The 15,165-nt window shown below is 41.3% G+C and overlaps 1 non-coding gene across 1 annotated transcript; it reads left to right on the forward strand.

Annotated features, from left to right (window-relative positions):
- Positions 1-9,013: 9,013 nt before the first annotated feature.
- Positions 9,014-9,221, forward strand: LOC112830981 (small nucleolar RNA U3). Its single transcript, XR_003210038.1, has one exon. It is a non-coding gene; the product is annotated as a small nucleolar RNA U3 (small nucleolar RNA).
- Positions 9,222-15,165: the final 5,944 nt, after the last annotated feature.

The following is a 15,165-nucleotide window of genomic DNA, read 5'->3' on the forward strand; positions in this document are numbered from 1 at the left end:
TGTACATTTCAAAATTTATATCTGACACTTCCCATCTAACAAAAATGACCCCTATTTATTGTGCAGCCGCTCTAATCTGTCCTCGTGTCATCTTTGAATGATTGGTTATACAGATCTTGCTTTGTACCAGCTACCCAAACGAATGGATGACTTGTTCTGGTCAATGAACTGATTGTGAGCAGAAGTGAGACACATGACATGACTTCCAGGCCAGGTTATTTTCATGGGTCTGAAGATGCGGTGCAGAGTCATTAGAGATGTAAATTATCTTCAAGGATGGAAGCAGAACAGAGAGCTGGGCATAGAATTCACATCTACTTACTCCTTATACAATTCTCTTTCAGTGCTGGCCTCCAAGAATACTAGATATGATATGATATGTGATATGATACCATACTGGTTATTATATATTTTTTAAAATTTTATGTACTTTTGCGAGAGAGTGAGCAAGCACGAGCAGGGGGTGGGGGGGGCGGAGGGAAAAGCATACTCCCTGCTGAACAAGGAACCTGATGTGGGACTCGATCCCAGAACCCTGGGATCATGGGGGCACCTGGGTGGCTCAGTCGGTTAAGTGTCTGCCTTCGGCTCAGGTCATGATCCCAGGGTCCTGGGATCGAGTCCCACATGGAGCTCCTTGCTCGGTGGGGAGCCTGCTTCTCCCTCTCCCTCTCCCTCTGCCTATCGCTCCCTCTGCTTGTGCTCTCTCTCTCTCAAAAATAAATAAATGAAACGTAAAAAAAAAAAAAGAACCTTGGGATCATGACCTTAGCTGAAGGCCAATGCTTAACCAACTGACCCACCCAGGCGCCCCATACGAGGTTATTATAAAAAGTAGCTTCATCAGTGTATGTGAATCTTAATTATTTCTTGAAGATAATAAAGTATTAATACAAAAAAAAAGCCTCAGTCGTTAAGCGTCTGCCTTCGGCTCAGGTCATGATCCCAGGATCCTGGGATCGAGCCCCGCATCGGGCTCCCTGCTCCGCGGGAAGCCTGCTTCTCCTCTTCCTCTCCCCCTGTTTGTGTTCCCTCTCTCACCGTGTCTCTCTCTCTGTGAAATAAATAAAATCTTTAAAAAAAATTACAGATTTCTTAAAAACCTAAACCTACCTGTTTAGGGGGAAAAAAAACAGAGTAACTTATATGAATTTGTGGAATAATGATACTATTTATTGAGTACTCCAAGTCTTGAGCTAAGCACTTTGCCTGCCTTATTTTATTTCATACTGAAAACAATTCTACAAAATAGGTACTATTTTTAAATCTCATCTTAGAGATGGGAAAAATAAAGCACACAGAGTTTAAATATCTCACTCTAATTCACACAACAGGTAGATGGAAAAATTTGAACTCAGGAGATTCTAGTAATTTGGTTTTTATCCTTTTCACTGTAGTGTCTCACAGAGGAAGGTAAATGCTAGTGTGGCTTTGTATGTAATTAAAAGATAGCCAAACTTCCTTTTTACTTTGTCTCTATCAATTTAAACACCGTGCTATTGACATTTAACAAATGCTTACCCACTAAGTCTTTGAAGTTCTACGTCATTTAATTGGGATTGTTGTTTCTTCAGAGCATAAAAGCTCCTGGGCTAATACAGTTATTCCTGAAAGATGATAAAAGCATTAGAATATATTTAATAATTCCACTAATCAATCCACACTCTTTTTTTAAAAAAAATCCCATTAATATTCTTTTATTTGTAATTTCTCATTGAAATGCCTTCTCAAGTTCAAGCGCTGTCATTTGTCACTAAAGCCATGTTATGCTGAATGTCTTATACAATTACATATGGTTATGACTTATTTTGCCTGCAGCACAGGCCTTTAATTTCTTCTCAAGCGTTGTCTTATTGATCTAATAACAGTTCTTTCCAAATCAATTGAAATGCAGAAGTAATAAATTCCAAAGCATATACTGTAGAAGACTTGAAATATAGCATAAAACAAAGGACAACTCCCCTGTTCATGGAATGGGTGACATTTCACATTCAGAGAAAGAGAATAAATATACTCAAGTGATGAATGGCATCTTGATCTTTTCCATACGTTCACTTAAAAAAAAAAAAAAAGAAGAAAATATAACCTCCACTAGTTGCTTGCAGTTGACGTAACCTTAGCATAAAAAAAAAAAAGTCTTCTTGAAAATGATTCTGTAACATCTCTCTGAAAGCTTTTATTCTTTCAGAGTCTGCTTGACAGATGCTCTCCTAGATGCAGAGTGCTAATGATGCCAATAAACTAGGCGTTCCAAACAGACAGGGATGTTGCTGCACAGACACTCTTTCATATTGTGTGACACTTTAGATTCTGGCAAACTCAATTGGTCACTTCTTTCACCTATCACCCTTTCAGAAACTTCAGGACCATTGTCATCATTATACTTCTGAAATCGGTTGGACATCACTTTTGAAAATGCTTTATGACCTTCAACAAATCACTGATTTTTCCTGCCCTCATTTTCTACTTCTTTAAAAGGAGAACGTTGGACTAAGTATTCCCAACTTTCTTTAGAGTTTGAGTTATCTTAAGTTATTAGAATTCATCAATGTCAAGTGCTTGAAAGTTTCAAGCAAATAATTTTACATTTACATATTTTCATAAAATACTTTAATGTGTAAAAAAGAATTGCAAACTGTGTAGTACATACCATGGCATATTATGTAAAATAAGTAGACTCAACTTTGGATGAACCCACACATCTTAATTTGACATAACTAATATTATAGTAACTGATATTTGTTCTTCATATGTGTATATCACCTTCAGAGCATAAGATAGTAGGAGTTTTCCAGGAAGGAGACAGTATATGTAGGAAATTTATGCATACCTCTTGGTGAAAGCATGGCCAACAGCTTCAAAATTTGGCACATACCTTAAGGGGATATGAAAACTAGAAGTCTTCATTTGACCCCTGAAATATCCAATGTCTTCCTACAACCCCATATATATACCAAAATTTCTTGCTGTTCCCTGCATGTGGGTCTTCTGCCCCAGGGCCAGTTCTGGATTCTCAGCTTCCAGCTATAGTCAGCAAGTGTCCCCAGGGCAAACATATCTATAGATCCTCAGTATCATTCAGTACTCCCTCTAAGGCCATCAACTGTTATCTATTTTGGTGCAGTGCCCCCTCCCCCACTAGTAGATACTGTGTTATGCCTTTTTTTTTCAAATTCGTATCTGAATCTTTAGTCAAATGTATACTTTGCGTTGTGTATTGTGGTTTCACTGTTTGGGGAATATATATCTGAATCAACTTTCAAATGCATATTTTACCTCATTTACTTTTTTTTAAATTTTATTTTATTATGTTATGTTAATCACCATACATTACATCATTAGTTTTTTTTTAAGATTTTATTTATTTATTTGAGAGAGAGAATTAGGTAGAGAGAGAGAGCATGAGAGAGGGGAGGGTCCGAGGGAGAAGCAGACTCACTGCTGAGCAGGGAGCCCGATGCGGGACTCGATCCCAGGACTCCAGGATCATGACCTGAGCCGAAGGCAGTCACTTAACCAACTGAGCCACCCAGGCGCCCTACATCATTAGTTTTTGATGTAGTGTTCCATGATTCATTGTTTGCACATAATACACAGTGCTCATTCAATATGTGCCCACTTTAACACCCATCACCAGGCTAACCCATCCCCCCACCCCCTCCCCTCTAGAACCCTCAGTTTGTTTCTCAGCCTCCATAGTCTCTCATGGTTCATCTCCCCCTCCGATTTCCCCCCTTCAGTTTTCCCTTCCTACTATCTTCTTTTTTTTAAGCATATAATGTATTATTTGTTTCAGAAGTACAGATCTGTGATTCAACAGTCTTGCACAATTCACAGCACTCACCATAGCACATACCCTCCCCAATGTCCATCACCCAGCCACCCCATCCCTCCCACCCCCCACCATTCCAGCAACCCTCAGTTTGTTTCCTGAGATTAAGAATTCCTCTTATCAGTGAGATCATATGATACATGTCTTTCACCTTATTTACTCTTAATACCCCACACGGCCCACAAATCATTTTTCAAACACAAGAAAAAAGAGGGGCATCTGGCTGGCTCAGTTGGTAGTACAGCATGTGGCTCTTGATCTCAGGGTCCTGAGTCTGAGCCCCAAGCTGGGCATAGTGCTTACTTTAAAAAAAAAAAAAGAAGAAGAAGAAGAAGTAGTAGCTTTCACGACTTTGAATTCTGTCAATATGAGAGGCTAGACACTATAAAACATTCCATTACTCCAAAGCAAGGAGATTCTGGAAGAGGTTAATTTTTTAATACTTCACAAGGGATTGCAATAAATAAAGAAAGTCTTCAAGTTGTCCATAATAAAAAGTATGCTAAAACCAGAATGGGAGTGTGAGCAGCAAAACGCTTGCAGGCTATACTGCCCTGAGGGTAAATATATCAGTGTATCAATTGTTCAGAAACCAAACCTTGGGCTGGTTCCAAATAGACTTCTTGAACCTTGAACCTGAGAGCCTAAATTGAGGAAAGATCTTTGAAAAAGGCTAAAGTAGTTCCCAAGATGGTAGTTCCTGTTGGTTCCCAGTAGAAGCATCAAAAAATCCCAGTTTAGGGGCGCCTAGGTGGCTCAGTTGTTTAAGCGACTGCCTTCGGCTCAGGTCATGATCCTGGAGTCCCGGGATCGAGTCCCACATCGGGCTCCCTGCTCAGCAGGGAGTTTGCTTCTCCCTCTGACCCTCTTCCCTCTCGTGCTCTCTATTTCTCATTCTCTCTCTCTCAAATAAATAAATAAAATCTTTAAAAAAAACAAAAACAAAAAATCCCAGTTTAGGCCTGTAGGATCCCCAAAGATAAATACATAATCTTACAATCAGAGATTGGCAAACATAAGAGAAAATAAGACACTACGACCTACAATCAGAACAACAGATTTAGACTTCCATGATTATCAGATACTGGAATTATAAAATCGAAACATAAAAAACTTTGTATGAAATTTTAAAATTGAATTACAAAAATGATCAAGCCAATAAGAGACTATCTACCAAAAGTGGGAATTTTTGAAATAGAATTAGAGTGTACTTGGGGCACCTGGGTGGTTCAGTTGGTTAAGTGTCTGCCTTAGGCTCAGGTCATGATCTCAGGGTCCTGGGACCCAGCCTCCCCTCCCCCAGGCTTGGCTCCCTGCTCAGCAGGGAGTCTGCTTCTTCCTCTCTCTCTGCACCAGCCCCCGGCTCCTGCTCTCTCGCACTCTCTCAAATTAATACTTTATTTTTGTTAAGATTTTATTTACTTATTTGAAAGAGAGAGAGCATGAGCTGGGGGAGAGGCAGATGGAGAGAGAGAGGCTGACTCTCGGCTGAGCCAAGGGCCTGATGTGGAGCTCAATCCCAAGACCCTGGGAACATGACCTGAGCCAAAGGCAGATGCTTAACTGACCGAGCCACCCAGGCGCCCCTCAAATAAGTAAAATCTTTAAAAAAAAAAAAAAAAAGAAAGAAAGGAAGGAATAGAGTGTTCTTGAAAATATATGTTAAAAATATAATTGTTGACATTTTAAAATTTCATAAAGCCATTGGTTGAACAGCAGATTAGACACAGATGTTAAGGATGTAATGGAAGTTGGATCTAAATAAATTACTCAGAATGACATAAAAGAAACAAGGGGATGAACAGTTTGAAAGTGGGATTGGGAAACATGGAAAATAATAGAATAATTAATCTAATTTATGGATTTCTGGGAGATAAATTAGTGAGAACAGAAAAGAAATAGCTGATAAGTTAATAGATGATAACTTTTCACTACTGACAAAAGATATAAATCCATAAACATCCAAAACATTGCAAGCTTGATAAATAAAACACTCTACTCCTAGGTACTTTATAAACTCCAGAACACAAAGGAATACTTTACAAGCGGCTTAGGAGAAAAAAAATGATTTGGAATGAATGACCACCTGACTGCAGAATCCACAGCAACAATTCAGGTTAGAAAACAAACTGAGCAACGTCTTCCAAGTGCCAAAAGAACCTATTAACCTGGAATCAGAAAATGATGAAGGACAGTTGGAAGGCAGGCAGGCAGGGCCCCCCTGCCCTAAGAGGAAACCACCCTTAAAAGGATTTTGTACCACCCTAGAAGGAGCCCTCCACCCTTTCCCACGTGATAGATAGATGACAAAAAATCGATTGGATGACAGGTGCATGGAGAGTGAGAGTTAATCAGATTGCAACAGCCCGCCAACAAGCCCATTAAAACCCCTAGACTTAGAAACTTGTTGTAACCCTCTCGGGTCCCTCTCTCTTTGGGGGCTTTGTACTATCCCTCAGTATTACCCTCCCTCTTTGGGAGCTTTGTACTATCTATCACTCAATAAACTTAACTACTGTTCAGTAAAACCTTGCTTTGCTGCCCACCACTCTGGTTTACCTCTTCATTCTTCAAAGTGGCATGACCAAGAAACTCGGGCACGGAAGGAAAAGGAAATCCTGTAACAAAAAACATTTGTCCACTCTCAGTTCTGTACCTAGCAAAATTATCTTTCAAGAATGAAGGCAGGAGCACCTGGGTGGCTCAGTAGGTTGGGCGCTGGACTCTTGATTTTGGCTCAGATCTCAGGGGTCCTAGGATCCAGCGGCATCTTGGGCTTCTGGCCAAGACAAGCTTCTGCTTGACTCCCTCTCCCTCTTCCCCCCCACCTCGTCTGTGCCCACCTGCACACGCGTGCACTCTCTCTCTCCGTCTCAAATAAATCTTAAAAAAGAAAGAGAGCCAGGGCGCCTAGGTGGCTCGGTCATTAAGCATCTGCCTTTGGATCAGGTCATGATCCCAGCGTCCTGGGATCGAGCCCCGCATCGGGCTCCCTGCTCAGCGGGAGGCCTGCTTCTCCCTCTCCCACTCCCCCTGCTTGTGTTCCCTCTCCCGCTGTCTCTCTCTCTGTCAAATAAATAAAAATTTTAAAAAATGAGGGCAGAATAAGTTATTTTGAGATTAATATTTGAGAGAATCTGTCATAGATCTTCCCCAAAAGAATTTTTTTTTTTGGTAACCAAAAGAACTTTAAAAAAATGACTTTGGAAGAAGAAAAATCTTGGAACAAAGACCTGAGATCTGGTGAGTAATAGTGAGCAAAGAAATTGGTAAACTTGTGGGTAACATTAAATAAACATTTTTATATGAAGTAAAAAATCTTACAATGTCTCATTTGTGTGTTTTTTAAAGGACTAAATGAAAATACTGAGTAACAATAAGTTATGAATTAGGAGTGAAGGATTTAGAGGTAAAGACTTTGTATAATTCAGCAGAGGAACAGATATGAGCTATAGAGTTATTGGTATAAGTAGGCATGATAAACTTTTCAAGAATAAGTAGTAAAAGAATGGGAATAGTATATAGATCTTAAAAATGTAAGAGGTAAAATGAAATAAAAAAAGAACCAACAAGGGCGCCTGGGTGGCTCAGTTGGTTAAGCGACTGCCTTCGCCTCAGGTCATGAGCCTGGAGTCCCGGGATCGAGTCCCGCATCGGGCTCCCTGCTCAGCGGGGAGTCTGCTTCTCCCTCTGACCCTCCCCACTCTCATGCTCTCTCTCTATCTCTCATTCTCTCTCTCAAATAAATAAATAAAATCTTTAAAAAAAAACCAACAAAACCTTTAATTTTTTTTTTAAGATTTTATTTATTTGACAGAGAGAGACACAGTGAGAGAGGGAACACAAGCAGGAGGTGTGGGAGAGGGAGAAGCAGGCTTCCCGCTGAGCAGGGAGCCCGATGTGGGGCTCGATCCCAGGACCCTGGGATCATGACCTGAGCCAAAGGCAAACGCCTAATGACTTGGCCACCCAGATACCCCCAAAACTTTTAACTTTTTAAAGAAAAAAAAGGAAATTATTGAAAAAGCAAAACATATACACAGCGAAAAGTTAGATGATAGAAACAAATTCTAATACGCGCTTAGACTAAAATTCCAGTTAAAATTCAGAGATTGTCAGATTGTTATAAAAAAGAATGTCCAGACTTTCTAAGGCTGGCCATAAATGAATAATGGGTACTATACGTACTCTTTCACCATTTACAACTATGAAATTGCCAAAATACATGAAGCAATTATTTATAGGCATTTAACAATAGATAGTGCTGATCTGTGATCTTTGAGAAAATGAAATACATGAGGTGAGCTCCATATTCAACCCAGTTTTCTGCCTGGGTACCGTCTCCAAACCATGGTGCAAGGAGGTGGAGCCTAAGCAGAGCATAGAGATCTTGCTGAGCGCAGGAGGCAGAAACTGGAGTTCTAGAACACTGTAGTGACTGTAATGTGTGAGGCGGGTTAGAAGAAAGGAAAGAGCTGCACAAAAAAGCAGCTCAAAAATTATGCAAAGGGATTCCTTTATTGGAAATCCAGTCGTTGACTGAATGCTAAGTAAGCTGCACGTGCCCGAGAAAACATCCAGGAGACCTGAGAGAAAACAGCTGCTAGGGGTTTGTAAGAACAGAGATCCTGGAGTCACAGAGTGCTGGGAGATTAGAGTTCTAAGCAGACAAAGTAGAGAGATCTTGATGTTTTACTCTGGGTAAAACATGTTTTATTTTGAGTTTGGATCTCAAAACTTTCATGCTTAAGGAACAGGGCTCCTTTAGCTGTTGAATACGGGAACTCTAGATTCGCCCTAAAAAAGTAAAAAAACAAAGCTCTGACAAGATCCAGCTAATCCAAATTAAAAATTAACTTACTTCCAGGAAAAGAAAAGTCTTAACATTTTAAGTAGACATTTTAAGAAGTAACATTTTTTTTTTAAGATTTTATTTATTTGACAGAGAGAGACACAGCGAGAGAGGGAACACAAGCAGGGGGAGTGGGAGAGGGAGAAGCAGGCTTCCCGCCCACCGAGCAGGGAGCTGGATGTGGGGCTCGATTATGACCTGAGCCAAAGGCAGATGCTTAATGACTGAGCCACCCAGGCGCCCCTAAGAAGTAACATTTTAAGAAGACAACAAAATCCAGCTGCTCTGCAATGTAGTATGAACAACATTCAATAAAACTTACTAGTTCTAAGACTATACTTTCAGGGATCATTTCTACAGTTTGTTACTAGAGAAGTTTCTCTGAATGTGTAGAGTACCCGAAACCACGAGGAGGGGGAACAGTGTCCCTTGGTGAGCAAGAAGCTGACTCTGGGTGTTCTTTTTGCAACTGTGCTTTGTCATTGATGATTTTTCTTGTCCTTCAGAGAAGCTAGAGGGAAGGGATGCCATCTGAGTAAAACAAACAAACAAAAAAACTTACTAGTTGTGAGGAGGAGAATGTGATAAATCACCAGGGAGGAGACAAAAATAGAAACATATTCAGAGATGGCAGAGATTTTGTTTTTAAAGGTTTTATTTATTTATTTGACAGAGAGCAAGAGAGCACAAGCAGGGGGAGAGGCAGAGGAGGAGGGAGAAGCCGGCTCCCAGTCCCGATGACAAGAGATTTTTTTTTAAAGGACCTCAGAACAGGGGCGCCTGGGTGGCTCAGTCGGTTAAGCGTCTGCCTTCGGCTCAGGTCATGATCCCAGGGTCCTGGGATCGAGCCCCGCATCGGGCTCCCTGCTTCTCCCTCTTCCTCTGCTGCTCCCCCTGCTTGTACTCTCTTTCTCTGTCAAATAAATAAATAAAATCTTAAAAAATAAATAAATAAAAGACCTCAAAATAGCTATTATAGATATGTGAACTCCTTGAGGGTAAAAACCATGCCTTCTTCCAAGGAGGTAGTACAGGCTAAGAGCTAAGAGTAGGGGCTCTGGCATCAAGCATATGTATACCTGGGTTCAAATCTCAGATCTGACATTTGATAATTATGTAAAATTTGGAAAGGTATTTAAGTTGTTCAAGCCCCAGTTACTTAACCTTAAAAATGGGAAAATGAATATCTTCCTAAAGTTGTCCTGGGATTAAGTGAGATAATGTACAAGGAGTATCTAACACAGGAGTAAGAGCTCTGTTAATATTATCCATTATTGCATATACCATAGCACAGACTGGCTTATTCTACATGTTCAGTATTTTAAATCAAGAAAGGAATGAATGACTCCAGAGGCTTTTATCAAGCCCAGTGGCACTCAAATCTGGTCTGAATGTTAGAAACCAGCTGGGGTAGGATTAGTGAGCATTATGTTGTCAAATCCACTCAAGGCATCAAGCAACTGACCAAATGGAGAAGGGGTAAGCAACACCTGTGGTCTGGCCTCTTGCAATGAGAAAACAGCCAAAAGCGCCAGTTGAATTAAGTACTCAAGTTACTGGAGCCACTTTAGGGAGAACTGAGGACCAAATGTGCCCCACCCAGCTGGAAGCACCTTGTTTATCTGCCGCTCTCCGTTACTGATTAACAGTAGGCACCCCCTCTTGCCACACCCTCTTGCTCAAACACAATTAAATTTTAAAATAACATGACTTTAGGAAGAACCGGACAAAGTGCAGGTACTTGGTCAGTGGTCAATAGGTGGGAATTGGCAGGGTATAAGTAGCAATGATAGCTGGGAATCAGAAAACACTTTGTACCCATGTACTTTGACAAAGAATCAGATCCAAGTTCTGCCCCTAGAGTAGAGGAAGATAGGGAGCCTTCAGAGCTAGGTGTGGGAATCTGTTTAAAATCCCAAACTCAGGATCAAAACCAGATCACATGGAATCTGAACTTTTTATGTTACAAACTCTGACTCTCATGGAATCTCCTTTGGCCATGCCCAAGAGATGTCTGAACCTGAGACACAGAGTAGGATTGTGAGGAGGGCACTAGAGAGGCAGGTAGGGGCTTCAGTTTTAGTTTGGGCTTTAACACTAGCTCCCTATGTACATTTTCTGATCTTCTAGGCCTTTCCCAAAGTGTCTCCCCAGGATTTTAATGGGTGTTATGGAAAAAAGGGATCTGGTTAACCAATATTTCCCAGTCTATCATATGTGAACCACTGGTGATAGATGAGATGACTCTAGGAAGTTCTGGGTTGAAATTAACATTTTCCCATTCTACTTAGTTTTGGCAAATGATCTAAATTTTCCATTGAGAGCAGTGATATCAAATGTTCTTTAGACTGTATTTTTTAAAAGGTGAGTGTTAATTTTTTTTTAAAGATTTTATTTATTTGTTTGAGAGAGAGAGAATGGGAGAGAGCACAGGAGGGTCAGAGGGAGAAGCAGACTCCCTGCTGAGCAAGGAGCCGGATGTGGGACTCGATCCTGGGACTCCAGGATCATGACCTGAGCTGAAGGCAGTCGCTTAACCAACTGAACCACCCAGGTGCCCCAAAAGGTGAGTGGATTTAAAGAAGAAGGTTAAGTCAATAACAGCACAGACTGTCTGCAGATATGGCAAAAGGCATGGAGGTGGTATACAATGACTGAAATTTGAGAAAAGTTTTGTTAAGCCGAACTGAACTGGCTTATTTTTCAGAGATTGTCTCGTGTCGATGAACATTTTGCCTCTTCAAGAAGGGATTTGGAATCAAGCCTTTCTTTAATTCATTTGACTATAGAATTTCTCTTTCCTTGAAAATAGCAGAGTGTCTTGTTGAACTCTTTATCTGGAGATTTCATTTTGGGAAATGCTGATGAGAAATGCTGAGGTGGCTTTTAGATCTGACCTTAGGACCTTGGCTCCTTCTCCTCCCCTATGTTTGATGTTAAATCTTAGAAGACAATTCAGGGATGGGGCTGGAAATGGGTGTCAAAGGAGATTTATAGAATGGCAAAAAGCACATTAGCTTCTAAATGCAATGTGGTATCCTGGTTTGGATCCTGGAACTGAAAAAGGCATTCGCTGGAAAAAACTACTGAAATTAGTTTAGTTTAGTTTAGTTTAGTTTAGTTTAGTTTAGTTAATACTAGTTAAAACTAACAACATAGAGTCTGGGGTTTCATTAACAATAATGTGCTAAGGTTGGTTTCTTAGTTTTGACAATGTACTGTGTAATATAAGATGTTAACAATAGGGGGACCTATGGGCGCCTGGGTGGCTCAGTTGGTTAAGTGACTGCCTTCGGCTCAGGTCATGATCCTGGAGTCCCGGGATCGAGTCCCACATCGGGCTCCCTGCTCGGCAGGGAGTCTGCTTCTCCCTCTGACCCCCTTCCCTCTCGTGCTCTCTATCTCTCATTCTCTCTCTCTCGAATAAATAAATGAAATCTTTAAAAACAAAAAAAACAATAGGGGGACCTAGGGGCTGGGCCAGCAGACTGTAGATGGAGCTATGGGGTCCCGTAGGCAAAGCCACCAAGCCCGGTAACATTTCCTGCTCCTTTGCCTGGTCTTGTGCTGCTCAGCATGAAAAGACAAGGGCTAAGCTAAACTCAAGAGCAGTCACAAGAGGAAACTCAAGAGGAATCACATTCATTCACCAAACCCTTGCTTAGGCACTTCCACGTGTCTTTGTTGGTACCAAATTTGGCCCAGAAAGAAGGCCCTGGTAACTGCAAAAGAAGGGGCATTTCCCACCTTCCTCTCCCACATTCTGTTCTGGTTACTCAGCCCTCCTGGTCACAGAATAGCCCCTACAACATTATTCAACTTCAAATGAGGAGGCCAAAGTCCCCTTGGGGCCAGAGAAGGTAAAATTTTCTAGTCCAAGGACCTGAGCACGCTCACCTATCTGATTGGAGAGCTACAGTCAGATTGGGCCATAAAATTGTCAGTGGGTGTTGGTGGACAAGGCAGGTAGATTGGAGGAGGAAAGTTCTGGCTGAGAGAGGCTATGGTTCTGTAACTCTGCTAACCTTCCCCAGACCCTGTGTCTAGGTGATAAATGGGTGGAGAAGAGAGAGAGGTAACCACTTACTTCCATGTGTAGACAGATCCTGGTATTTATTACAGGCTTATCACAAAAGTCTACAAGTTAGGGCGCCTGGGTGGCTCAGATGGTTAAGCGTCTGCCTTCTGCTCAGGTCATGATCCCAGGGTCCTGGGATCAAGTCCCACATAGGGCTCCCTGCTCCTTGGGAGCCTGCTTCTCCCTCTGCCTCTCTCTCTGTCTCTCATGAATAAATAAATAAAATCTTTTTTAAAAAGTCTACAAGTTATTATATTTCATAACAAACAGTTATTGCAGGCACAGAAGGAAAACAAGACCTAAGGGGAACGGAAAGGGAGATAAGTATTAACAGAAACAACAAACACATTTTATGAGGGGCCTCTCTTAAGGGCTCTTCTTGGAGAATCTTAGTCCACCTAAAATGTTAACACAGAATCTTCAAGATAAAATTTCTTCTCATTGATACAAATTAACATGAATATATGTAATACATGTAATTGTTCTCAGGGTAGTGTCAGTGTGGTGGGAAGGAAGGAGAAAGACAATGGGAAGACCTGGTTTGGACAATGCACTTGACTGGGAAGTATGTGGTTAAGTATATTCAGAATCACGTGTAGTCGAAGTTTCACTGTGTTTTCCAACTGGTTAAGGAAACGCTATTGCTTCTTTCTTTTTTTTTTTTTTTTTTAAGATTTTATCTATTTGTTTCACAGAGAGAGCGAGAGAGGGAACACAAGCGGGGGGAGCGGCAGGCAGAGGGAAAAGCAGGCTTCCCGCTGAGCAGGGAGCCTGACGCGGAGCTCCATCCCAACACCCTGGAATCATGACCTGAGTTGAAAGCAGATGCTTAACCGACTGAGCCACCCAGACGCCCCAACTATTGCTTCTTTCTACATTAATATGTTTCTAGCTATTTAACCAAACCCACTTACTAATTTCAATGCTTTTTTTTTTTTAGGACACAAAGTTTGCTTTAAATATTTTTTTGGGGGAAAGGACACCACACTTCAACTCAATTAAGAGAAACATTTTTACAGTCGTGAGGTCTTTTATTTTCTTTACAATTATCATGCCATGAATTCATAGGGAATGGGTTCCAGCAGTTCGGGCTCCTTTCCATTGGTTTTCACAAAGTGTGCTTCTCTGGGTGGGGCAGGCTGGTGCTTCAGTTGAACCCAAGTACCTTTCTCTTTGGCTTCCTTTTTTTTCTGATCATTTTCCTTCACACACTCCAGGAAGATATCTCGGTTTTTTTTTTTTTTTTTAAGATTTTATTTATTTATTTGACAGAGAGAGTGAGAGAGCACAAACAGGGGGAGCAGGAGAAGGAGAGGGAGAAGCAGGCTCCCCACTGAGCAGGGAGCCTGATGCGGGGCTCAATTGCAGGACCCTGGGATCGTGACCTGAGCCAAAGGCAGACACTTAACCATCTGAGCCACCCAGGCGCCCCATCTCAGCTCTTTGAGTGTTTAATATGCTCAATGCGTACATTAATTCTTTTGGCAAGAATCTTGCCCTTAACTTGTTTGTTTACAACAATCCCAACAGCATGCTGAGTAACATTGTATAGACTCTTCCAGTTTTGCCATGATTTTTTTTAAGACTTTTGTTTTAAGATTTTATTTATTTATTTGACAGAAAAAGAGAGATTGCGAGAGCAGGAACACAAGCAGGGGGAGTGAGAGAGGGAGAAGCAGGCTTCCCACTGAGCAGGGAGCCCGATGCGGGGCTCAATCCCAGGACCCTGGGATCATGACCTGAGCCGAAGGCAGACGCTTAACGACTGAGCCACCCAGGCGCCCCTGTCTCGGCTCTTTGAGTGTTTAATATGCTCAATGCGTACATTAATTCTCTTGGCAAGAATCTTGCCCTTAACTTGTTTGTTTACAACAATGCCAACCACATGCTGAGTAATATTGTAGACTCTTCCAGTTTTGCCATGGTAACATTTGTGGGGCATTCCTTTTTGAACAGTGCCCATTCCCTTGATGTCCACAATGTCACCTTTCTTATAGATTTGCATGTATGTGGCCAAAGGAACAACTCCATGTTTTCTAAAAGGTCTAGAGAATATATAGTGGGTACCTCTCCTCTTTCCCTTTGTGTTGGTCATTTTGGCAAATTACTGGAAGATGGCAGTTCCGGTTGAAAGATTAACTTCAATGCTTTTAATCAGTTCTTTTTTAGATTCCTAGTACTAAAACTATATCATCTACAAATAATGATTTTTGTTTCTTCCTTTTGATGTTCATTCCTCTTATTTTATTTCATATCTTACTGCATGGGGAAGAATTTTCAAAACAGTAGATGATGATTAATAATAACAGTTCTTGGGGCGCCTGGGTGGCTCAGGCTTAGTTAAGCATCTGCCTTTGGCTCAGGTCATGATCCCGGGGTCCTGGGATCGAGCCCGAGCAGGAA

The sequence above is a fragment of the Callorhinus ursinus genome, unplaced genomic scaffold (genome assembly GCF_003265705.2).
Source record: "Callorhinus ursinus isolate GAN/ISIS: 27379988/994484 unplaced genomic scaffold, GSC_fseal_2.0 scaffold20, whole genome shotgun sequence".
Classification (NCBI taxonomy): Eukaryota; Metazoa; Chordata; class Mammalia; order Carnivora; family Otariidae; genus Callorhinus; species Callorhinus ursinus.